This window comes from Mustela erminea, chromosome 16 (assembly GCF_009829155.1).
Source record: "Mustela erminea isolate mMusErm1 chromosome 16, mMusErm1.Pri, whole genome shotgun sequence".
Classification (NCBI taxonomy): domain Eukaryota; kingdom Metazoa; phylum Chordata; class Mammalia; order Carnivora; family Mustelidae; genus Mustela; species Mustela erminea.
In genome coordinates, this window is record NC_045629.1 from 4,466,120 (window position 1) to 4,493,034 (window position 26,915).

At 36.5% G+C, this 26,915-nt stretch overlaps 1 pseudogene; it reads right to left on the bottom strand.

Moving 5' to 3' along the window:
* Positions 1 to 21,230: 21,230 nt before the first annotated feature.
* Positions 21,231 to 22,965, bottom strand: LOC116575502 (annotated as a pseudogene).
* Positions 22,966 to 26,915: the final 3,950 nt, after the last annotated feature.

Consider the following 26,915-nt stretch of genomic DNA (forward strand, 5'->3'; position numbering starts at 1 on the left):
TTCCTTCTTTCTTATGGCTGACTAATATTCCTGTGTGTGTCTGTGTGTCTGTGTGTGTATCACATCTTTTTTACCCACTCATTCATTGGTGAACACAGGATGTTACTATATCATGGTTATTGTGAGTAATGCTGTAGTAAGCATAGGAGTGCAGATATCTCCTTGAGATCCTGTTTCCATTTCCTTTGAATATATGCCAAGAAGTGGGATTGCTGGATTATATGGTAGTTCTACTATTAATTTTTTGAGAAAACTCCATACTGTTTTCCACAGTGGCTGCACCAATTTACACTCCCACCAGTGGTGCACTAGATTTTGTTTTTGTTTGTTTGTTTTCTCACACACTCATCAACACTTGCTATCTCCTATCTTTTTGATAATAGCCATTCCAACAGGCAGGAGATGATAGCTCATTATGGTTTTGATTTGCATATCCCATAATTACTTTATTTGTTTGGGATCTTCTATAGTTTCATGAAAATTTTAGGATTGTTTTTTCTACTTCCATAAAAAAACTCCATTGGACTTTTGATAGAAATTACATTGACTCTGTATATTGCTTTGGGTGATACAGACATTTTAAAATTATTAATTCTTCCAATCCATGAACATGTAATACCTTTCCATTTATTTATGTCTTTGATTTCTTTCATCAACATCATATAGTTTTCAATATATTGATTATTTATTTATAGCTATTTTGTTTTTTTGGTGTAATTGTAGGATTTTTAAATACAATATCAGCTTAAAAGTGTTTGTTGGATACCAACTACTTTTGTTTTCCTTTTTTCTTCCTTTATATATTTCTATACTTATCTGAGTTTTGCTCTCTGATGTTCCCAATTTCTTCGAATTCCTGCTGATCCTTTCATATCAACTTATGTAGAAGATAACATGGTAGAAATATTTATGTGCAAATACGGGAGAGTTTATTATAATGCACTTTACTTTTGAGTAATAGAATAAAAAGTTGCCACTTATGCTGAAGGCCTTAAAGTATCCTATTTTTTTTTTCTTTTCAGGCAGACAAATTCCTGGTTAGCTTTCCTAGTTCTTGCCAGAAAACTCAACCAATAGTTTTCAGAGAAATTCCCTCTTTTTTTTGCCCAAATAGTGTGCTCTGGATTGTTGCACATTTGAATATGTTTTTGGAGAGTGTGTTGTATAACTGGGAATTCCAAGTACAAAGTTTTAATAAATTCTTTTCTATCCCATTTCTTGTCCCTGCCCTTTATTGTACGTATGGTCTCCAAATTCCAAATATAATGGCTGTCTGGACTTCTGCCCAGGGAATTCGGCCACCCTACTGCTGTTTGTGCCTTCCCTCCTCACTGCCTCAGTAGAACGCATGTTTTTGGATTTGATTTCCATCTACCAGAATGTTGTTCTCGGAGTTCTCCTTCATCCCTCAGTTTCATTCCGGGGATATGTAATTAAAACCTTTCACTCTTTTCCTATAATTTTAAAATGAGGTTTTGGTAGTTACCATTCAGAATTTTATCTGAATTTAAGTGAAATAATTAGAGTAACAATACTGTGGAATTACTATTTATTACGTACATAGAAACAACTGACATGCTGAATTTTTACCTATTGACAAATCCTTTACTATATAATTTACAAATTTCATCTCACTTAATCCTAATTCTATGAGGTCATTGTCTCCATTTGTAGGTAAGAAGCTCATGCTTTGAAACATTGAGTGTAATTATGTTAGAGTGTCTCCAAAGATAGCAACCACTAATTCTTTCCTCCACTTTCTTTATAGGTATATCAAGAAGTGACTCTAGGATCGGTGTTTATAAATTGGCTTTTAGACTAACTTTGATCAACAGACCTTGGCAGAGGTGATGCTGTGTCAGCTCTAGTCTTAGACCTTAAGGATTCTGAACTCTTCTACATTGTGCTTTATAGGGAAGCCTTCCATCATGCTCTAAATTAGTTCAGGCTGGCATACTGAAGGGTGAGACACTGCGTATGTGTGTGTGAGAGAGAACGGCACCTAAGTTAGTGTTAAGTGAAAACAGTTTGGATTTTCCAAGCTAGCACAATCACTAGCTAGATGTAGCCACATAAATGACCACATTTAATGACTCAGGGACGCAAGAATTGCCCACCAGAGCCCTGTTCAAAGACTTAACTTACAAAATCATAAAAAAATGAATTCTTCTTATTTTAATCCACTAAATTTTAGAAGAGTTGTTATACAGTTATAGATAACTAAAATTTTAACCTAAGGTCACATAGCTAGTTCATGCTAAACTGGAATTCATCACCAAGTATATCTGAGTTGAAAGCCTGAACTTGTAACCAGCACTCTAAGTTACCTTATATTATTACAATCTGTTTGCATAGTAAACAGATTGAGACTTTATTAAGTTTATTTTACTCATCATAAATAAAACATGAACAAAATGTTAAAAAACCATATTTGCCATGCAGCAGAGTAACCCACAAACTGACTGAATCCTAAACAAATATATAAAAGATAAATGGAATCACTAATAATAAGAAAACAGTGAAGAAAGACGTACAGTCACACATAAAGCTGAGTGTGATTTAATCAGATAAAAACCTAGATTCTTACATTGTCTCCTCTTGTCCTAAAGACTCTTTCTGAATTGCATAATCAACATCCCTTCATAAGATATTTACCCACTGTCTGTCTCAGAGTCCGCACCCTGTCGACACCTCTGTGAGAAGTGCTGAGGAGAAGGATTCAGCACATTTCCGTTCATCCAACCACTTTCTGAACATTCTTATTTGGCTTTTTTCTCACTTATGTGCCCCCAAAATCTCTAACATGGCTTTGCTTTGTTCAAACACGACAGCATGCTCAACTTGGTTCTAATGAAGTTCTTAATGAAGTACTATTGAAGAAACTCGATGATAAAATTTTCCAATTCATTTTCTTTAGGTGTATAAGGCATTAACTATTTTGAAGGACTTTCAAACACATGTTATCATGATCAACAGACAACTACTTAGGGCAAGACAGTGTTGAAATAAATGTAGAATTGCATTAAGTTCCATTAGCAACTCTGAAATGTAGGACCAATAAGTACTGTCCTTATTTTATAGAAAATGACACAGAAACATGGGGACAAGGACCTCTAACCATTTGGTCAACTGGTCAGCTCAGAGTCGTGCCAGCATCTTCTGAGCTCCTGTTCCCTTCTTTACTTTGACATCTGGTGCTGTGTGAAATACAGGCTATAATTTCCTAAGCATCTCACCACCGGTCTTTGTTGCCAATTTTCTAATGATGTAGTAAAGAAATTTAATGGAGAACATTTGCTTCTGATAATCAGTTTCCTATTGACACTAAATAAATATTTCAATTCATTTATTCCACAAATATTTATTGTCTTGGAGATAAAGTTATGATGAAAGTATTCTCTAACCTCTGGAATGTTTTATCTAATGGATGAAAAATAGATATTTAAGCCAGCATGGTGATAGATATAAAATTTATATTCAAAATGAGATGAAAGCACTAAACAGGGATTAATTTTACTGAGTAATGAATGTGGCTGATTAAAATTTGTAATATCTGGATCCATGATTATATTTCTTCAACCAAATATGACTTCAAAAGCTGCTTCTGACGAGTACAGAACATGTATTCCTGGGATTTTTTAAATTGATACTTTGTTTTACTCTATGTGACAATTTGAAATCACAATTTCTAATATCCATGTACCACTGTAGTGTAATTTAGTTTGGGAAATTGGTTCTCATGTGAAAATTCCAGTTGACCATTTCCAGTCTTGTCTGTGAAGAGTTTTTATAAGCTGAATTGTACTGAAAATACAACCATGGTCAAAAACCAAGAGTTGCAAAAACAGACAGTTGTTGGCAAATACTGTAAAATATCCAGGATTTTTCATAACTTGAGATTGAGAGAGGATATTTTGATAAATTACATTGTATATGCCTCTTGATCTGGAATTATAGAAAAGTAGGTGTGAATCTCACCACACGAACACAGAAACAAACGTCTTATTTTCTTTTCAAAAGGTATTAAATTCAAATGTGAAACATTTCCTGCTGGTTATATTTAGATCACTAACAAACACAAGATTATCAGGTTGTCGACGAAATCTGAGCAATTACTACATAAACAAAACACAAGGAAAATGACAAAAATTGAAATAGGGTGGACAGTGAAATAGCATTTGCAAAAGGATTGAAATCCTGCTTTGAAATGCTATTTGCAAACACTCCAGGTGTTGTGTTGAATGATTGTCTATATGTAGGTCACCTAAAAGGCTGTTTGGAATAAAGAAATGAATATAAAAATCGGGAAATGTGGGCTTTCTTCTTCACCTTGATGAATAAACTTGCTTTGAATATTTAGTCAAATCAGTTTTTCTAATGTTCAATTTATGCAATGTAACATTAGGCAAAAGACTTCATAATTTCCCAAAACTATTTTGCTAGATAAAAAATAACTGACTTACAGTAGAATTACATACTTGAAGTAAGAAAGCCCAAACTGAAATTCTACATTAGCTGATTTATTAGTTCATCATAAGTAAGTATTTTCAAATATTTAAGCTTCACTTTTTAAACATTCAATTGTGGATAACTTATACCTAAATTCTCATGTTGCCTATACTCTACGACAACAAATATTTTTTAAAGAGGACCTTTTTTAAAATTTCATTAGAGACTCAACACAAGCTTATTGATTGTTCATCAGTTCGCTTATCAATTTGTGGGCAAGTGATTCTTATTGCATCAATGTCTCTATCACATTAATCAGCTTTGTCTTCATCAGATTTCTAGGAAATATGATTCACTGGGTAAGAGGACTGAAATGCCTTAATAAAGGATCAAGGCCTATTCACATCCTTTTAAGAAAAGGCATATTGGAAAAGCAAGGCTGACTGATATTTTGTCTCTAGTCAAACACCAAGGCTCAGACTAGGACTATCATAACTAGGTTAAAGACTAAATAAAAATTATCTGAATGAAGATTTATTTATGTGAAATTTAAACCAAATTGAACACAAAAATTTAAATTTGAAACTGATTAAATAGTAGGAAACATTTGCATATGGCTATGGGACTTTCTTCCAAATTAACTTTACTATTAAAAAAAGAATTTCATTTGCATGTGAGATTTGAATATGGGTGTAGTCTTATATAAAGGCTAAAAACTAAGTTAGATTATTTCCCCCAAGACTTTTTTTTTGATGAAATAGAATTAAAAAGAATAAAAAGAGACTCCTGTGTTCTAGAAATAGGGACAAGTGCTACAGCCAAATAAACTATATATAGGGACAAGTTGCTACAGCCAAATAAACTATATATAATGATATTACCTTTATTATACTCTCCTATATTTTTGCTCACTTTATTCACTGCAAATTATAAATAATAAAAACAGCATCTACATTATCTCAGTTGTATTACTTACACACAGAACTGTGAGGAAGTATGAACAAAGGGTGTTATTAGCCCTCAAGGAATGACCAAGAGAAATTTAGAAAAAGAATTACTTTGGTGCACCCATGTTAAGATCTGTATTTGCTCTCCATATAATGGATGATCACTTTTTAAAAATCAAGTTTCATAATAGTCTCACTTTCATTATTTAAAAAACAACTAATAGTCTTTAAAAAATGTTCTATCAAAAAATGTATACTGAGAATTAAATTCCTCTTAGGAAAAATATCATAAATAATAAATGTTTATTTGAGGATCAGAAAGTTAAATATTTGGAAAGCCTATATTGTGGCTAATCCTTTACATTAAATTTATTTCTTTTTAATATATATATATAATCTTCAATGATGAAAGTTCCTGTGTAAACCATGTCAGTGTTTTAACAATTTTGACTGAGAGAAATTCTAGCTAACATGAAATTCCTTTACTCTGTTTTAACCTGTCAGAGTTACAATTTATGAGTTTTCTTCAGGAAGAAAATTCTACTGGTAGCATTTAAAACAAAACAAAACAAAATTTGTGCTTATGTGCTGTAGCAAAATGGAAGATTGGAAGTTCAATTTCTAGCCCTTCACTAGGTCAGCTGATTGCGGTAAGAGGCCAGCTAGATGGTGGTGCATGACACTGAACAGCTTTGGTGAGGAGTATTCACACTTAACCTGTCAGTCCTCACTAGGATAGCTATTGAGGAGAGACAGACAGTGAAGTAGGTTAACAGTGCAATAATCAGGGACACGAGGACTAAGGCAATAACTGTTCTTTCCTTCCTTTAAAATTTTGATAATTTGTTGGGGCGCCTGGGTGGCTCAGTGGATTGAGCTGCTGCCTTCGGCTCGGGTCATGGTCTCGGGGTCCTGGGATCGAGCCCCGCATCGGGCTCTCTGCTCAGCAGGGAGCCTGCTTCCCCCTCTGTCTCTGCCTGCCTCTCTGCCTACTTGTGGTCTCTCTCTCTGTCAAATGAAATAAATAAAATTAAAAAAAAAAAAAAAAAAAAAAAAAAAGATTTAAAATTTTGATAATTTGTTAAATACAGCTTTTTGCATACAATTTTACTTTTAAATATTTGTATTTAAATATTCTTTGCCTTGATCTTTTTTTTTTTTTTTTTTTTTTTGCAATTCTTAAGATTTTGTGCAATTCTTAAGATTTCCTGCAAGCAGGAAAGCCTATGATGAGATAAATTCCAGCATAATCTCTCTAGAGATAGGCAGGTCCTGATACAGGAAGACCATTTACTGGTAGAAACCAGGGACAACTCCTGGGATTGTGTTTTGAGGGTTCTTGGCCAAGCAGGCTGGCATGTAAGACTGAAAAAGCAAGGATTCATTGACTTGGACACTTCCTTGGGATACGGGCTTTAGTAACCTGGCAAGGATCCCAGAAGACTGATAAACCTGCTGCTGGAGTGTCCTAAAAGCCTGGAAGTGTAGTAAAGTGGAAATTGTGAGTGGTCCCAGCAGACAGGAGAGGAAGGAATAGATTCTGGGAAAAAAGATACATGGGAATGAAGATAATGCAAGGCCAGACACTGACTGACTGGCAATGTTCCATGGAAGACCCAGATGAAATACTATTTCCCAGCAGCATCAGTGATGTCTTGGTGAAAGGAGTCTGCTAGTGGCTCTCTTCTGCAGGCCGGCTACGGTGGCAGATATGCACAGACACATGCTCATTCATAGCCAAGGGCATGGAGGCTACTGGGCAGCTATGAAACACCAGGAACCAGAGGTTAAACTGCTCTCAGGCCTTGCAAGCTCGCAGAAGCAACCCAGTGACTGACCTTGGAAAGTGGCAGAGATGGAGTTTTTTTGATAATACATACAAAGCCACTAGAAACACTGGCATACAAGCCTTTGAATGAACATGTGTTTTCATTTTCTTGGATTAATGTCTGAGAATGCGAAGACTGTTAGTTAACATTTTAAGAAGCTGTTACATTTTTTTTCAAAGTTACAGATGTTCCTGATAAGTTGCCAACAATTGATAAGGCCAGTCTTTTGTCATTTTCTCTATTCTAATAGATGTGCTGTGGCATTGCATTGGAGTTTAACTTGCATTTCCATTATTAATAAATGCTATTATGAGCATCTTCTCATGTGCCTACTCACCATCACAATATTATTTTTAATGAAGCATTTGTTACATTTTTGCACATTTTATTATTGTGTTTATTAATTGAGTCTAAGAACTCTTTATGTATTCTGAATTTGTGTCCTTTATGTGTTTAGCAAATATATTTTACTAGTCTGTGCCATTCATAAAGACTTCATTTTTTTGGATCAAAAAATCCAAAAAAGTTTCACAGGTTCACAGTAGATTGAGGAGAAGGTACAGAGATTTCCCATATACACCCTCCCTTCAAACATCCATAGCCTCCTCCATTGTCAACATAACTCATATTAAAGACATATCATAATTATCTAAAGTCCATAGTTTACTGTAAGTTCAGTCTTAACATCATTGATTCTATGGGTTTGGACAAATGTGTAACAACATGTATCCATCATTATAATAAAGATTATTTTCACTGCCCAACAAATCCTCTGTTGTCTGATTACTCACTCCACCTCCCCCACAACCCTGGAAACCACCATCTCTTTATTGTCTCCATACTTTTGCCTTATCCAGAAATTCATATAACTGGGATGATACACTGTAACCTTTTCAGATTGGCTTTTTTTTTTTTACTTAGTAATATGTATTTATGTTTTCTTTATACCTGCTCATAGTTTGATAGCTTGTTTCTTTTGATCATTGAATAATATTCTATTATTTGGATGTACCACATTTTATTAATCCATTTACCTACAGGACATCTTGAGTACATCCATGTTCTGGCAATTATGAATAACGTTGCTATAAGCATCCATGTGCAGGTCTTTGTGTGGATATCTTTTCAATTTATGTAGTAAATACCAAGGAGTACTATTTCTGGATCATACAGTAAGAGTAGATTTAGTTTTAAACAAAACCACCAAATAGTCATTCAAATTGGCTGTACCATTTTACATTACCTCCAGCAATGTATGAGGTTTCCCGTTCTTCTACATCCTCACCAGTATTTGGGGTTATTAGTGCTCTATGCTTTGGCCATTCTAACTGGTGTATAGTGGTATCCTACTGTTATTTTAATTTGCACTTCTTTGATGTCTTATGATGTTGAACATTCTTTTATATCCTTATTTGCTATCTTTATAACTTTTTTGGTAAGGTATCTGCTAAGGTCTTTATTCCATTTTTAATCAGGTTGTTTTCCTATTGTTGAGTTCCAAGAGTTTGTTTTGTTTTTTTCTCTTTAATATTTTGGATAACAGTCTTTTATCACCTGTGTCTTTTGCAAATATTTTCTGCCAGTCTGTGGCTTATTGTCTAATTTTCTTGATTCTGTGCAAAGCATACATTTTTAATTTTAATGAACTCCAGTTTATTGATTATTTGTTTCATGTATCATATCTTTGGTATTATATCTAAAAAGGCATCACCATGCCCAAGATCATCTGAAATTTCTCTTATGTTACCTTTGTAGGAGTTTTAAAGTTTTGCATTTTATGTTTCTGGGTTTATGGCTTGGTGTCTGACATTAATTTGGGGGCAATTCTCAGTCATTATGTGTTTTGAGTATTTCTTATTTCTTTCTCTTTCTTCCCTTTCAGGTTTTCTCATGCAAATATTACACCTTTGTAGTTGTCCTATAGTGCTTGGGTATTCTGTTTTTGTTTTTGCCTTGTTTTTTTAGTTTTTTGGGGGGTTTGGGGTTTCTGTTGTTTTGTTGTGTTTTTTGTTCTTGTTTTTGTTTTGCTTTTCACTTTACAAGGATTCTATTGATATAACTTTTAGCTCAAATATTCTTTCCTCAACCATATCCAGTCTACTAATAAGCCCATCAAAGAATTCTTTAATTCTATTATAGTTTTTTAGTCTTTAACATTTCTTTTTAGTTTTTTCCTAAGATTTTCATAGCTCTTCTTATATTATCCATCTGCTCTTGCATGCTATCTTGCCTATTAAACCCCTTAGTATATTAATCATAGTGTTTAAATTCCCTATCTGTTAATTTCAACATCCTAGCCATGTCTGGTGCTGATGCTTGCTTTGTCTCTTCAAATTGTGTTTTCACCTTTTGGTATGACTTGTGAGTTTTTCTTGATAGCCAGACAGGACATACTAAGTATAAGAAAGTAATGTAAGTGGGCTTACAGTAGTGTAGTGGTGAGGTGTGGGTAAAGAGAAAATGTGTAGTCTTATGATTAGTTGTCAGTCATTTAGTATGCTTATGTTTCTGGACTGTGAACATTTCAAGCGCTTCTTGGTATTTTTATCCTCAGTTATGTAGGACAGGATGGCTAGACTGGGCTGAAGTTAGGTATTTCCTTTCCCCAGGCCACTTAGTTTCTGATAATATCCTTGTAGGTTAGGCTCTGATTAACCTGTTTCCTCTGAGGGCAGCCCCCCCCACCTTTTTTTAATTCAATTAGGCAACATATAGTACATCATTATTTTCAGACGTAGTGTTCAATGATTTATCAGTTGTATATAACATCCTTACTCATCACACCATATGATTACCCCTCACCCCCAGTGACATCCCCTCCAGCAACTATCAGTTTATTTCCTATAGTTAAGAGTCTTACTATTTACATCAAGGCAGGTTTTCTATGGAATAACAGAGTATTCTGGAGTCTTTCAGATTGGTTTCTTTTTTTTTTTTTTTTCTTTTCCTTGACCCTGCCAGAAGTCTGAGAATATTTTTCTCAGACTGATCATTACTCTGGAAATCTGGTAAAATTTACTCCTGAAAGTAAAGTTCACATATTGTGTGGGCTAGCTCCCCAGTCCCCAGGTCCGCTAGGAAAGTCTCTTAACCTGGCACTTGTTCCTGTGATAGTTTCACTAGTGAGTATCTGTTCTGGGAAGTGGCAACTCCCTCTATTCTCCTGTCTGTCTATCCAATCCTTTGGGGTAGTGGTTTCCCCTGTGTCTTCCTCTCTCATGGATCCAAGGAAAGTTGTTGATTTTTTACTGTTCAGCTTGTTGCCTTTCGTCATGATAAAATGGTGATTTTCAAGCTTCTTAAATATGGGACTGGAAATGAAAGTCTGGCTTGTCTCTTCATTATCACAAAAATATCTTTCAAAAAGTAGAAATTTAAAATTTTGAGGAACCTAGTTTATGATTTTTTTCTCTTCTCTTCTCTCTCTCTCATTTTTTTTTTTTTTGGATGTGCCATTATTGTCATATTTAAGGAATCTTTGCCTAATTCTAGGTCAAAACTATTTTCTCCTATGTTTTAATTTCTAAAAAGTCTTTTTTTTTACTTTATATTTAGGTATATGGATCAAAGTTTTAGTTATTAATTTTGTTTGTTGTGTTTTTTGTATATGGATAAGCAGTTGCTTCAGTGACATATATAGGTGTGGAGTGTGTGTGTCTGTGTGTATGTGATGTTTTGTTTTGTTTTTTGGAAAATTTCTCTTTCTCCACTGAGTTGTTTAACTTTTCTTAGATACACATGTTAGCCATAGACATAGGGATGTATGAAATGCTCTTTATTCTGTTCCGTTGCTGTATTTTTTATCATGATACCAATGTCATAACTTTTTTCAATGTCATAAATTTTTAATTTTTAAATTAAGCCTTGAGCTAGGTGGTGTTAGTCCTCTAACTTTACTTTTTTTCAGAATACTTTATTTTATTTGGGGTTATTTTCATTTCCATACTACTGATAGAATATGCTCGTTGAATTTTACAAAAAGTCTGCTGGGATTTTTATTAGTATTGGATTGAATCTATAAATTAATTTGGAAAGAATTGAAATCTTAACATTATTTAATTTTCTAATCACAAAATTTCTTTCTTCCTATTTATATAATTTTAATTATCTCATCACTGTTTGACAGCTTTAATATAAGTCCTATATATCTTTTATCAGTTTTATCCCTATTTTATATCCCTAATTATGTCATGCTATTCCAAAGCTATTGTTCCCTTTGTTTTATTTTATTTATTTTTAAGGATATATATATATATTTTTAATTTTTATTTATTTTTTTAATTTCTTTTCAGTGTTCCAGAATTCATTGTTTATGCACCATACCCAGTGCTCCATGCATTATGGGCCCTCCATAATACCCACCACCCAGCTCACCCAAACTCCCACCTCCCTCCTCTCCAAAACCCTCATTATTTCTCAGAGTCCACAGTCGCTCATGGCTCATCTCCCCCTCCAATTTCCCCCAACTCCCATCTCCTCTGTTCCCTTTATTGTAAATGCTTAATTGCTTGTTGCTAAGATACATAAATAAAACTGATTTTCATAGTGATATTATATCCTGCAACTTTGCTGAAGTTATTAATTCTAATAGGATTTTGGTAGATTCAATGAGATTTTTCCATTGACAATCATGTCATCTGTGAACACAGACACTTTTAATCCCTTTCCATCTTGATGCATTTTTTTCCTTGCTTCATTGTATAGGTTAGAGTCACCAATATAATATTGTTTCTGTAAAATGAGTCAATATATCCTTGTCTCATTTACGATAGAAGTGGGCAAGCATTTGATCTTTCACCATTAAGTATGCTGTTAGTTCTTATTCTCTAGTTCTCTCTGTCCCACATCTAAGGTTGAGGAATATCCCTTATTCCTGGTATGCTAAGACTTTTATCATCAGTGGATGTTGGGTTTTGTCAAATATTCTTTTTTTTTCTTCTATTGAGAATATTCATTATCTTTTTATTAATTTGTTAGTATTTTGACTTATATTGATTGAATTTTTTTTTTAAATGTAGCGCTTATCTTGCAGTCCTGGGGTAAATCCCACTTGCTCATGTTTGTTTATATCTGTTTGATATATTATTCTTGGATTTTCCTTCATTAGATTTAGTTTAGAATTGTTGCATCTATTTTATTTTATTTTATTTTATTTTATTTTTTTTTTATTTCCAGCATAACAGTATTCATTATTTTTGCACCACACCCCGTGCTCCATGCAATCCGTGCCCTCTATAATACCCACCACCTGGTACCCCAACCTCCCACCCCCCGTCCCTTCAAAACCCTCAGAATGTTTTTCAGAGTCCATAGTCTCTCATGGTTCACCTCCCCTTCCAATTTCCCCCAACTCCCTTCTCCACTCTAAGTCCCCATGTCCTCCATGCTATTTGTTATGCTCCACAAATAAGTGAAACCATATGATAATTGACTCTCTCTGCTTGACTTATTTCACTCAGCATAATCTCTTCCAGTCCCGTCCATGTTGCTACAAAAGTTGGGTATTCATCCTTTCTGATGGAGGCATAATACTCTATCCCCAGGGGTACAGGTCTGTGAATCACCAGGTTTACACACTTCACAGCACTCACCAAAGCACATACCCTCCCCAATGTCCATAATCCCACCCTCTTCTCCCAAACCCCCTCCCCCCAGCAACCCTCAGTTTGTTTTGTGAGATTAAAAGTCACTTATGGTTTGTCTCCCTCCCAATCCCATCTTGCTTCATTTATTCTTCTCCTACCCACTTAAGCCCCCATGTTGCATCACCACTTCCTCATATCAAGGAGATCATATGATAGTTGTCTTTCTCTGCTTGACTTATTTCGCTAAGCATGATACGCTCTAGTTCCATCCATGTTGTCGCAAATGGCAAGATTTCATTTCTTTTGATAGCTGCATAGTATTCCATTGTGTATATATACCACATCTTCTTGATCCATTCATCTGTTGATGGACATCTAGGTTCTTTCCATAGTTTGGCTATTGTGGACATTGCTGCTATAAACATTCGGGTGCATGTGCCCCTTTGGATCACTACGTTTGTATCCTTAGGGTAAATACCCAATAGTGCAATTGCTGGGTCATAGGGCAGTTCTATTTTCAACATTTTGAGGAACCTCCATGCTGTTTTCCAGAGTGGCTGCACCAGCTTGCATTCCCACCAACAGTGTAGGAGGGTTCCCCTTTCTCCGCATCCTCGCCAGCATCTGTCATTTCCTGACTTGTTGATTTTAGCCATTCTGACTGGTGTGAGGTGATATCTCATTGTGGTTTTGATTTGTATTTCCCTGATGCCGAGTGATATGGAGCACTTTTTCATGTGTCTTTTGGCCATCTGGATGTCTTCTTTGCAGAAATGTCTGTTTAGGTCCTCTGCCCATTTCTTGATTGGATTATTTGTTCTTTGGGTGTTGAGTTTGCTAAGTTCTTTATAGATTCTGGACACTAGTCCTTTATCTGATATGTCATTTGCAAATATCTTCTCCCATTCTGTCAGTTGTCTTTTGATTTTGTTAACTGTTTCCTTTGCTGTGCAAAAGCTTTTGATCTTGATGAAATCCCAATAGTTCATTTTTGCTCTTGCTTCCCTTGCCTTTTGCGTTGTTCCTAGGAAGATGTTGCTGCGGTTGAGGTCAAAGAGGTTGCTGCCTGTGTTCTCCTCAAGGATTTTGATGGATTCCTTTCGCACATTGAGGTCCTTTATCCATTTTGAGTCTATTTTTGTGTGTGGTGTAAGGAAATGGTCCAATTTCATTTTTCTGCATGTGGCTGTCCAATTTTCCCAGCACCATTTATTGAAGAGGCTGTCTTTTTGCCATTGGACATTCTTTCCTGCTTTGTCGAAGATTAGTTGACCATAGAGTTGAGGGTCTATTTCTGGGCTCTCTATTCTGTTCCATTGATCTATGTGTCTGTTTTTGTGCCAGTACCATGCTGTCTTGATGACGACAGCTTTGTAATAGAGCTTGAAGTCCGGAATTGTGATGCCACCAACGTTGGCTTTCTTTTTCAATATCCCTTTGGCTATTCGAGGTCTTTTCTGGTTCCATATAAATTTTAGCATTATTTGTTCCATTTCTTTGAAAAAGATGGATGGTACTTTGATAGGAATTGCATTAAATGTGTAGATTGCTTTAGGTAGCATAGACATTTTCACAATATTTATTCTTCCAATCCAGGAGCATGGAACATTTTTCCATTTCTTTGTGTCTTCCTCAATTTCTTTCATGAGTACTTTATAGTTTTCTGAGTATAGATTCTGTGTCTCTTTGGTTAGGTTTATTCCTAGGTATCTTATGGTTTTGGGTGCAATTGTAAATGGGATTGACTCCTTAATTTCTCTTTCTTCTGTCTTGCTGTTGGTGTAGAGAAATGCAACTGATTTCTGTGCATTGATTTTATATCCTGACACTTTACTGAATTCCTGTACAAGTTCTAGCAGTTTTGGAGTGGAGTCTTTTGGGTTTTCCACATATAGTATCATATCATCTGCGAAGAGTGATAATTTGACTTCTTCTTTGCCGATTTGGATGCCTTTAATTTCCTTTTGTTGTCTGATTGCTGAGGCTAGGACCTCTAGTACTATGTTGAATAGCAGTGGTGATAATGGACATCCCTGCCGTGTTCCTGACCTTAGCGGAAAAGCTTTCAGTTTTTCTCCATTGAGAATGATATTTGCGGTGGGTTTTTCATAGATGGCTTTGATGATATTGAGGTATGTGCCCTCTATCCCTACACTTTGAAGAGTTTTGATCAGGAAGGGATGCTGTACTTTGTCAAATGCTTTTTCAGCATCTATTGAGAGTATCATATGGTTCTTGTTCTTTCTTTTATTGATGTGTTGTATCACATTGACTGATTTGCGGATGTTGAACCAACCTTGCAGCCCTGGAATAAATCCCACTTGGTCGTGGTGAATAATCTTTTTAATGTACTGTTGAATCCTATTGGCTAGTATTTTGTTGAGTATTTTCGCATCTGTGTTCATCAAGGATATCGGTCTATAGCTCTCTTTTTTGGTGGGATCCTTGTCTGGTTTTGGGATCAAGGTGATGCTGGCCTCATAAAATGAGTTTGGAAGTTTTCTTTCCATTTCTATTTTTTGGAACAGTTTCAGGAGAATAGGAATTAGTTCTTCTTTAAATGTTTGGTAGAATTCCCCCGGGAAGCCATCTGGCCCTGGGCTTTTGTTTGTTTGGAGATTTTTAATGACTGTTTCAATCTCCTTACTGGTTATGGGTCTGTTCAGGCTTTCTATTTCTTCCTGGTTCAGTTGTGGTAGTTTATATGTTTCTAGGAATGCATCCATTTCTTCCAGATTGTCAAATTTATTGGCGTAGAGTTGCTCATAGTATGTTCTTATAATAGTTTGTATTTCTTTGGTGTTAGTTGTGATCTCTCCTCTTTCATTCATGATTTTATTTATTTGGGTCCTTTCTCTTTTCTTTTTGATAAGTCGGGCCAGGGGTTTATCAATTTTATTAATTCTTTCAAAGAACCAGCTCCTAGTTTCATTGATTTGTTCTATTGTTTTTTTGGTTTCTATTTCATTGATTTCTGCTCTGATCTTTATGATTTCTCTTCTCCTGCTGGGCTTAGGGTTTCTTTCTTGTTCTTTCTCCAGCTCCTTTAGGTATAGGGTTAGGTTGTGTACCTGAGACCTTTCTTGTTTCTTGAGAAAGGCTTGTACCGCTATATATTTTCCTCTCAGGACTGCCTTTGTTGTGTCCCACAGATTTTGAACCGTTGTATTTTCATTATCATTTGTTTCCATGATTTTTTTCAATTCTTCTTTAATTTCCCGGTTGACCCATTCATTCTTTAGAAGGATGCTGTTTAGTCTCCATGTATTTGGGTTCTTTCCAAACTTCCTTTTGTGGTTGAGTTCTAGCTTTAGAGCATTGTGGTCTGAAAATATGCAGGGAATGATCCCAATCTTTTGATACCTGTTGAGTCCTGATTTGGGACCGAGGATGTGATCTATTCTGGAGAATGTTCCATGTGCACTAGAGAAGAATGTGTATTCTGTTGCTTTGGGATGAAATATTCTGAATATATCTGTGATGTCCATCTGGTCCAGTGTGTTGTTTAAGGCCTTTATTTCCTTGCTGATCTTTTGCTTGGATGATCTGTCCATTTCAGTGAGGGGAGTGTTAAAGTCCCCTACTATTATTGTATTATTGTTGATGTGTTTCTTTGATTTTGTTATTAATTGGTTTATATAGTTGGCTGCTCCCACGTTGGGGGCATAGATATTTAAAATTGTTAAATCTTCTTGTTGGACAGACCCTTTGAGTATGATATAGTGTCCTTCCTCATCTCTTATTATAGTCTTTGGCTTAAAATCTAATTGATCTGATATAAGGATTGCCTCTCCTGCTTTCTTCTGATGTCCATTAGCATGGTAAATTCTTTTCCACCCCCTCACTTTAAATCTGGAGGTGTCTTCGGGCTTAAAATGAGTTTCTTGGAGGCAACATATAGATGGGTTTTGTTTTTTTATCCATTCTGATACCCTGTGTCTTTTGACAGGGGCATTTAGCCCATTAACATTCAGGGTAACTATTGAGAGATATGAATTTAGTGCCATTGTATTGCCTGTAAGTTGACTGTTACTGTATATGGTCTCTGTTCCTTTCTGATCTACCACTTGTAGGCTCTCTCTTTGCTTAGAGGACCCCTTTCAAGATTTCCTGTAGAGCTGGTTTGGTATTTGCAAATTCTTTCAGTTTTTGTTTGTCCTGGAAGCTTTTAATCTCTCCTTCTATTTTCAATGATAGCCTAGCTGGATATAGTATTCTTGGCTGCATGTTTTTCTCGTTTAGTGCTCTGAAAATATCATGCCAGCTCTTTCTGGCCTGCCAGGTCTCTGTGGATAAGTCAGCTGCCAATCTAATATTTTTACCATTGTATGTTACAGACTTCTTTTCCCGGGCTGCTTTCAGGATTTTCTCTTTGTCACTGAGACTTGTAAATTTTACTATTAGGTGACGGGGTGTGGGCCTATTCCTATTGATTTTGAGGGGCGTTCTCTGAACCTCCTGAATTTTGATGCTCGTTCCCTTTGCCATATTGGGGAAATTCTCCCCAATAATTCTCTCCAGTATACCTTCTGCTCCCCTCTCTCTTTCTTCTTCTTCTGGAATCCCAATTATTCTAATGTTGTTTCGTCTTATGCTGTCACTTATCTCTCGAATTCTCCCCTCGTGGTCCAGTAGCTGTTTGTCCCTCTTTTGCTCAGCTTCTTTATTCTCTGTCATTTGGTCTTCTATATCACTAATTCTTTCTTCTGCCTCATTTATCCTAGCAGTGAGAGCCTCCATTTTTGATTGCACTTCATTAATAGCTTTTTTTATTTCAACTTGGTTAGATTTTAGTTCTTTTATTTCTCCAGAAAGGGCTTTTATATCTCTCGAGAGGGTTTCTCTAATATCTTCCATGCCTTTTTCGAGCCCGGCTAGAACCTTGAGAATTGTCATTCTGAACTCTAGATCTGACATATTACCAATGTCTGTATTGATTAGGTCCCTAGCCTTCGGTACTGCCTCTTGTTCTTTTTTTTGTGTTGAATTTTTCCGTCTTGTCATTTTGTCCAGATAAGAGTATATGAAGGGGCAAGTAAAATACTAAAAGGGTGGCAACAACCCCAGGAAAAAATGCTTTAACCAAATTAGAAGAGATCCAAAATCGTGAGGGGGGAGAAAGGGGATAAAAAGAGGTTCAAAAAGGAAGAAAGAAAAAAAAAGAAAAAAGAAAAAATAAAAAAAAAAGAAAAAATAAAGAAAAGAATTAAAAAAAAAAAAGGAAAACACCTAAGAAAAATGTAAAAAAGAAAAAATATATATATTAGATAAACTAGTAAAAAATCGTTAAAAAGAAAAAGGTAACAGTTAAAAAAAAAAAAAATTTTACCCGAAGGCGAGAAAAAAAAACAAAAAATGAAAAAGAAAAAAAATTAAATTAACTGCAAGACTAAAAAAAAATCACAGGGAGAAAGCCATGAGTTCCGTGCTTGGCTTTCTCCTCCTCTGGAATTCTGCTGCTCTCCTTGGTATTGAAACCGCACTCCTTGGTAGGTGAACTTGGTCTCGGCTGGATTTCTTGTTGATCTTCTGGGGGAGGGGCCTGTTGTAGTGATTCTCAAGTGTCTTTGCCCCAGGCGGAATGACACCGCCCTTACCCGGGGCCGGGGTGAGTAATCCGCTCGGGTTTGCTTTCAGGAGCTTTTGTTCCCTGAGCGCTTTCCGTAGAGTTCCGGAGGACGGGAATACAAATGGCGGCCTCCTGGTCTCCGGCCCGGAGGAGCCGAGAGCCCAGGGCCGCACTCCTCAGTGCGCCCTCAGAGAACAGCGCCCAGTTACTCCCGTCTGCCTGACCTCCGGCCGCGCTCCGAGCTCTCCGAGCCTGCGACCAGTTCAAGGTAACACCGAGCTGTGAGCTTACTGTCGGCTCTGTCTCTGTAGCCGGCTTTCCCGTTCCAATACCCGCAAGGTCTGCGACACTCAGATACCCCTGATCCTTCTGTGACCCTGCGGGACCTGAGGCCACGCTGAACCCGCGTGGGCTTCGCCCCGGTTTAGCCTCTGGAGCGATGTCCCTCAGCGGAACAGACTTTTAAAAGTCCTGATTTTGTGCGCGGTTGCTCCGCTGCTTGCCGGGAGCCGGCCCCTCCCCCCGGGGTCTATCTTCCCGTCGCTTTGGATTCACTTCTCCGCCGGTCCTACCTTTCAGAAAGTGGTTGTTTTTCTGTTTCCAGAATTGCTGTTCTTCTTCTGTTCGATCTGCCGATGGATTTTCAGGTGTTTGCAATCTTTAGATAAGCTATCTAGCTGATCTCCGGCTAGCTGAAGCAGTCTCAGCCTGCTACTTCTCCGCCATCTTTGTTGCATCTATTTTAATGAGGGATATTTATGAGTTTTTTTTTTTCTTGTGGTAACTGACAGGTTTTGTGATGAGAGTATCCTGGCCTTATAGAATGAATTGGAAATTATTTCCTTTTGTTTGTTCAATTTTCTGTAAGATTTTATAGAGAATTGTCATTATTTCTTCTTTAAATTATTATTTGAGTTCACCAGTAACGCCATATGAATGTGGAATTTCTTTATAGAAAAGAACTGAACTACAACTTCAGTTTCTGTAATAATGTTAGAACTTTACAGTTATGTACTTTTTGAAGGAGCATTGGTAGTTTGTGTCTTTCAAATAAATTATTCATTTTTATTGAAGTTCTTAAATTTATGAGCATGAAGTCATTCATAATATACTCTTTTGTATTAAACATCTGCAGAATATATGCCAAATCCATCTCTCTTATACCTCATATTAGCAGTTGGTATCATGTCTCCTTTTTCCATAACCAGTAAAAGACTTTTTTTTTTTTTTTTTGTATTCTCAAAGAACTCATTTTGGGGTTTACTGATTGTTATTTGTTTTATATTTTCTATTTCATTGATTTATATTGTGATTTTTAATATTTCCTTTCAGTTGCTTATTTTTATAGTATTTGCTGTTCTTTTTCTAGTGACTTAAGATGTCAGTTGGGGATCACTGATTTTAAAGCTTTCTCCGTTTTAATATATGTGTTTTCTGCTATAATATTCCCCTAAGTAATATTTTCTGCATCCTACAAACTTGATATTTTTCCCACTTTCATTATATTGAAAATACATTGTTTTTTTGGTTTTCTTTTCATATAATTGAGGATTTTCCAGATAACTTTCATTATTGATTTCTAGTTGAATTATATTCTTCAGATTTTGGAGTAAAAACTCAGTGTAAGTTGGTTCCTTTTAAAATTTGTTGAGATCTATTTTGTGATTTAGGTTATGTTTCAGTCTTTCTTCCTTTTGCTGGGGTAGTAAAGTACTACCTAAAGTAGTATTGACTTGCAAGGTATATCTTCCTTTAAGGTCTGCAAAGGGAATTTGTGGGGCACTATAGAGCTCCCCCTGCTGGCCTCTTAACTTCACTTTTAAAGGTTTCCTTTAATTAATTTTCATGCATCCTCATCTTTGTCCTACTGTGCATAACTTGTAGCTTGTTTTTGTTCCTTGGCTGTTTATAAAATTTCTATTTATCACAGATTTTAATCAATTTGATTAAAAAGTTACATTGAACCTCTCAGATCTGCGATTTTTATACTTTTCATAAAATTAGAGAATTTTAGGCAATTACATCTTAAAATACTTCAAAAAAAATCCCTTTTGGAGACTGAATACCATATATTAGGTTGGTTGAAATTGTACTTATGGTCAATAATGCTCTGGTTAAATTTTTTCTCTTCACATTTCTATTTGATAATTTTTATTGCTTTGTCTTCACTAATTCCAATTTGTGTATATCTAATTTACTGTTAATCCATCCAGAAACATTTAGTTTTAGCTCTAGAAGTTTGATTTGGGTCTCTAGAACACCACAACTCTACACCAATTTTTGAACACATGCAATAGAGTTACAGTAACTACTTAAATGTCTTTGTCAGCTAATTCCTGCCAATTCTGGATGAGTAATGACTTTTTCTCCTCATTATGGGACGTATTTTGCTTTTTTGCCTTTCTGGTAATCATTGTTAACATTCTAGATATTGCAAACTTTTTCTCAAGGTACTGAATATTTTATTACTCCTATCATGACTTTTAGTTTATTTGGGATACATTTATATTACTTGGAATTGGTTTAATCATTTTTCATGAAATTTTTATTGAAAAACTTAAGACTTAGCTACATTAAATAAAACAAATTTCTAGAGGGAAAAATCAAAGCCCACGATAGGAAAAAAACAATAGTTAACATTGTCTGGACAGTAGCAGAACCCAGAGAATATATTCCTTTAATTGAAAAATGCTAGGTACTTCATAATTGACCTTTTGATAGAAAGTGACCAACTGAACTTGTAATTTGTGGTTCTTAGTGTTGAAGTCCACAGGTTAAGTTAGGAAATCTTCAAACCTTGAGCTGAATTCCATAAGGGGTTATTTGGCTCTTGATTTTTTTTTTTCCTTGTCTAAGATGCAGCAATGGCAACAGACATTAACTTCTGGACAGCTTCTTTCTTAGCATGAGGAAGGGTAGAACAGCAGCTTTGTCTACTTTAGGGTGGAGGGATCCAGTAGACTCTGGAATGTGTAGCAGCTCAGACTTGCCAATCTTTATAGTCTTTCCATCCAGTTTGAATGCATTGTTTGAATGAACGAAACATCTGGTATCCTAGCATCTGCTTTTGTTCCTGGGAGGTGCCATGGCCAGCATGGAAGTGGTCAGGGGCTCTAGTGCCATCACATGCAAAGAGGCTGGGGTGCCTGCAGAGGCTGTATTACAGATAGGGTGAGGGCAGCAGACACTGGGAGCATATCTGCCAGGCAGTAACAGCAACAGCAGCATGAGGTGCTAAGTTCCATACTTTGGCCGTGAGAACACTGAGTCTCTGAGTGGCAGTAGGGAGGCCATGAGAGGATGGAACATTACCAGTTGGAGCCAGATGGCGAAGAGCTGGACAAGCCCAGACTGGCCTATAATGCGTGGTATTCCTCGGAAGCCTTGGAGTCTCCCACTTTGCTGCCAACATAGACTAGGCCTCATCTGTGCTAACTGGTGAGGTGTGTAATGTAATAGTCTTCCCTGAGCTTGTAGAGCTGCTGGCACAAAGTAGCTCTTGGCTGCTAGCCAGAACTGATTTAAGATGACGTTGGCCATCTGCTGCATAGACTTGTTGGTCAGGTGAGCCTTTTTTCTTCCTTCCTTCCTGTCGGCCTGAGCAACATGCAGTGGCTCAGAGTCAGCATGCCTGCATCCATCTCGATGACTACTTTGATTGCCTCTTTAGGAAAGGAGAAACACATGAAGCCAAAGCCTCTGTTTTTTCCCATCCTCCAGCATTACCTTAGCACAGGTGAGTAATCTGAAAGGAGAAAACTCTTCCCTTGACTTCTCATTGTTACACGCATTATTTGTGTGGAGATTCACCTCTTGATATTGGTCAGTTCTCTCATTTCTGCTATTCAGATTTCCCACTTCATCTCAACCCATCACCCACTTTTTTTTTTTTCTGTGAAGAGTCTATAAATATGATTTATTTTCCATTCATCTCTTATGGACCTCTACTGACATACTCAGGCTTTTCACAGCTCACAAAGTCAAAGCACTTGGGTTTCCCACTGGGATTTCTCATCACCTTGACTCTTAGGGTCTTGCCAAATTGGCTGAATAGCTCTTTCAGACTCTCATCATTCACCTCTTCCTCAAAGTTTTTGATATCAACATTGGTGAATTCCTTGGCTTGGGCTCTAAATTCAGCTTCCCACTCTTTGGAGATTTGAATCTGCTCACAAACACTGGAAAGTCATTGGGGAGTTTGCTGTTTGTCTTCCAAAGACCTTGTCAGCAGCGCCCTGGGTCTCCAAGTGAGCAAATGCAAAACCCTTAGGGCTGTTCACATCACATACCACCTTGAAGGACAGAGTGTTTCCAAGAGCAGAAGAAGTACTGTAAACTGCCTTTTTTCCTAGAGATTTGTCCATGATCTGGATGAAGACAATTAATGTACAAGATTCTCTCAAAAAAGGAGAATGCATGATACGAAGTGGCTTTCCCTTAATCACATCAAATTTCGTGGTGTCCAAGGCACGCTCAGCATCAATTGGCTGCTGGAAGTTGACAGAGTTATAACCCTGAATGGACAGCATAGGCACCACCGCACTGACATTTTCGTTTAGCAAGGCCTCCCTGCCTTCTAACTGCATGTCACTCCCATACAGAGGCAGCTGGGGCTACAGCATTCATCTCCTCTGCCCCTGCCACCCCAAATCCCATCAGGAGGATGTCCTGTAGGGATCACACAGGTCAAAGGGGCCTCTTCACAGAGCTGGGGCCTAGGTCATGCCCACAGTTGGTGCAGAGTGAAGCTAAGAGAAGTTGTAGCACAGAGAGATGCAAGACAGCAAAGAGTTCAAGGTCAGCTCAGCACGAAAGCATTACCACAGACAAGAGGCTCTCAAAACCAGTATGACCCTCCTGGGAGTTTGTAATTTTCAGTTGTCCATCAAGAGGCCTCCAAATATTGCTCATAGAACCCCCAGGCCTTGCTCTGTAGATACAGACATCAGGCTCTTGGCAGTTTAAGATTATAGCAGCCAGTGGAAGGAGAAACAAAAAATTTGTCAGTGCCACTGTGGAAGCCCTGGGTGGACCAGTCATCCCTCACACCCAGTGTGGGCAGCTCCCAAGCCTGAGGGAGACTGGGTTCAGCTGCTGCTGGCTCACCAGCCCTCCACAGTGGACCTAGCCAGATGGCTTCACTGACTGGTGTTCAATAAGGATTCTCACTTTCTTTCTCTTTTCCATTTTATTCAATTATACTTATTTTATTCTATTTCTTTTGATTATATGTATATTTTGAAGTATTGCTTTTTTCCTTTTTTTACACTCTTCTTCCTCAATCTTCTCTTTATTTATTTTTAAAGATGTTATTCTTTATTTATTTGAGAGAGAGAGAGAGGAGGGAGAGAGAGAGAGAGCATGCATGAGCATGGGGGGGGGGATGGGAGAGGGAGAGGCAGACTCCTTGCTGAGCAGGGAGCCCAATTGTGAGGGGGCTCAATCCCAGGACCCTGGGATCATGACCTGAGCCAAAGGCAGAGGCTTAACCAATTGAGCCACCCAGGTGCCCCTCCTCCTTTTTTTTTTTTTTTTAACTCTCTCTCTTTTAAATTTCACTAGTTTTAATTTCTTCTCTTCCCAGTTAGGCTCCTGGGCCTGAAAGTGACAAGGCCACAGAGTCTCTGGGCAGAGATATGGTTTGATTTTTTTAAATCTTGATTTTAAGATTTTTTTTTTTTTTTTTTTTTTTTGGTGAGACCAGAACTGATTTTGGTTCAGCTCTTTTTCCTGAAGCAAAACCCTTCTGTGGACTCTACCCAATGCCTAGGAATCATGAGAGTTCCCCTTTCCTGCTGAAGAGTCATTGCCTGGCTATATGAGTACTAGGTATTGCTGCCTCTGTGTGATGCTGTGGTTTCCAGAACTTTCCTCCAGAACTTTCCTCCAATCAGTGCTTTGCTGAATACTCAAGACTAACTGCATATTTCTTAATTTCTCACTCTGTGCATCTTTCTCCTCTTTGTTAATATGTCTTCTAAATTAATGCTGCTTTGGTGTACTCAGAATCTCAGCTCCCTTTCCTCAACTCAGCAGTTTTTTTTAACTTGTTATTATTAATTAATTTATTTATTTATCTATCTATATCTATTGTCTTTGTAAAGTGTGGGCATAAATCTAGTCCACGTGCATTTTATTCTGGATTTCATGGCTTTATATAAATAGCAGGCTTCTTTCTGTTGTTCTGTTAAAAGTAGCATGTTCTTATTTTCTTTCTGCTTTTTAAATATTTATGTCAATTTGATTATATTGGATGCTTTATTTCTTTTGTTCTCTTGACAGTATACTGGTCATTGTAGCGTAATAATAGTGCTGCTTATCAGAATCAGTGATGTGAGAGGATGATCATTTGATTAAATTATCTGAGTTAGGGCTAGGTTGCATTCAGGGATAGAACACATATCCTGTATCAATTGTAGGCCGTCCTCTATGCTAGAAGGATTTTCCTTTTGCACTGAAGAAGTGTGGACCTTCTCTCTCTGCCTTCCCCCTCGTGTTTTTGTTTTTGTTTTTTTAAGATTTTATTTATTTATTTGAGAGAGAGAGAATGAGAAAGAGAGAGCCAAGAAAGGGGAGGGTCCCAGGGAGAAGCAGACTCTCCATTAAGCAGGGAGACTGATGTGGGACCCTGGGATCATGACCTGAGCCAAAGGCAGATGCTTAACGAACTGAGACACCCAGGCACTGCATCTCTACCTTTTCCTCTAAGACACCCATTTCTCGCATTAACCATTACTTAGTGAAAACCCTTTGTAGTCATTTGGCAGCTGAATGCCTAGAATTTGTCAAAAATCCCCATCTCAAAGAGGTTACTTGGTTTTTAAAGTCTCAATTAGTTTTTCATCCTCCACGAAGAGTCCCTTTGTCTATGACAAGCTTAGTGCTTTCCTTGCCTGTTTTTATACTCAACACATGCCTCAGGGAAGAAAGCTGATTTTTTCTCAGCTAAAAGAACACTTCAGTCCATGAAATTTAGTTTTTTTAAGACTCTTTTGATTCCCCAGATATATGAAGTGTTCAAAAAATATATATTTATGCAATGATCTTTTAAAGTTATCATTTTATCTCATTGTCATCTCAGGGCAGACTTGGGGCTATGGCCTACATCTTAAACAGAGGCAGAATTCCAGGTCTTAATATTTTATGATAATGTACATACTAGCTTCTTAAATCTTCAACAGTTTTATTTATATTTAATTTAAATATATCATATATATATGATATGTCATATATACAATACATCTTAAATATATCAAGACCCTCAGGTATTAGAGTAGTTCACCATAATTTTGTGATTTTATTTTTGGTTAATATTTAGCAATGTCTATCAACTCACCTTCTGTTTAAAATTCATGTTTACTTGTTCTATAAGAACAATTATTCAAGAGACCTAACAAAAGATTGTCAGTACATGCTATATTATTTTGTGTGTGGGCCCTTTCTTCCTTTTGGTTACTTGAAGTTATCTGGGGTGGATCTGCTCTCACTGAATGACCAAGACTCCTCCTTTTCAATACCTTAAATTCTATATAAATGCCTCTCTTGCTGTCTGTTCTGCACAGTAGAGAAAAGAGATGCTGTGATAAATGCATCTCCCTGGTTAATCCTTCTTATACTGTCCCAGACCCACTTATTCTGAGATTGCCACCTCCTATATACCTCATTCTAGAACTATTCCTCATCCTAGAACTACTTCAAGCTTTTTAGCATTTCTTTGATTATACGGAACTTTTGATGTGGTTTTTCTCAGTGCAATTATTTTTTTGTATTAAACAATGACAAAAAATTTAAATATTTTCTCTTGATAACACCCTTCTTTTGACACAGCATTATTACTATTATTTTATTTTCCTCAAATACACACTCACATCATTTTTAAGATTTGAGATGGAAGTGTGCCCTGTCATGTTAAACTGATATCTGAGAGTCTATTAATATACATCAAATACACATTACTTGCATTTCTATATAAGTGTGTATATTAGTGTCCATGTATATTTGTATGTAAAAAAGTCCACATATATTTATATACAACAATTAATTTATATCTGTAATTATTCTTATAGTCTACAAGCTAGATAGATTCTCACCATGGTATGCTATGACACAGATAAATGCTGAACACAAGTATACACATGTCAAGGAAAAATCCACTTATGTTATATTTACAGTGTCTGTATGATCACTTAAAGGAGAAAAAATTACTGAATTAAATACTTATTACTAAAACCAAAAGTCATTTCAGTATATTTGGTTTCTGAATATTTTGATTGAATTAACAAGGGTTTTGATACTATGTAAATGAAACAGTCAATGTTCCTTTAAAAAGTATTAAAAAAAAAAAAAAAGTCTAAACCAGAAATTCATTGGAAGGTTTTTCTTATTATCTATCAATCATTTTTGTTTTATTTATTGATGTTAAATAAGTGGCATATGCATAGTTTTTAAATTATTATAATAAATGTTTAAAATCACCCAAATGTTCCCAATCCTCTTGCAAAGTTTAAATGTATTACTTTAATGTGATTTCTAAATA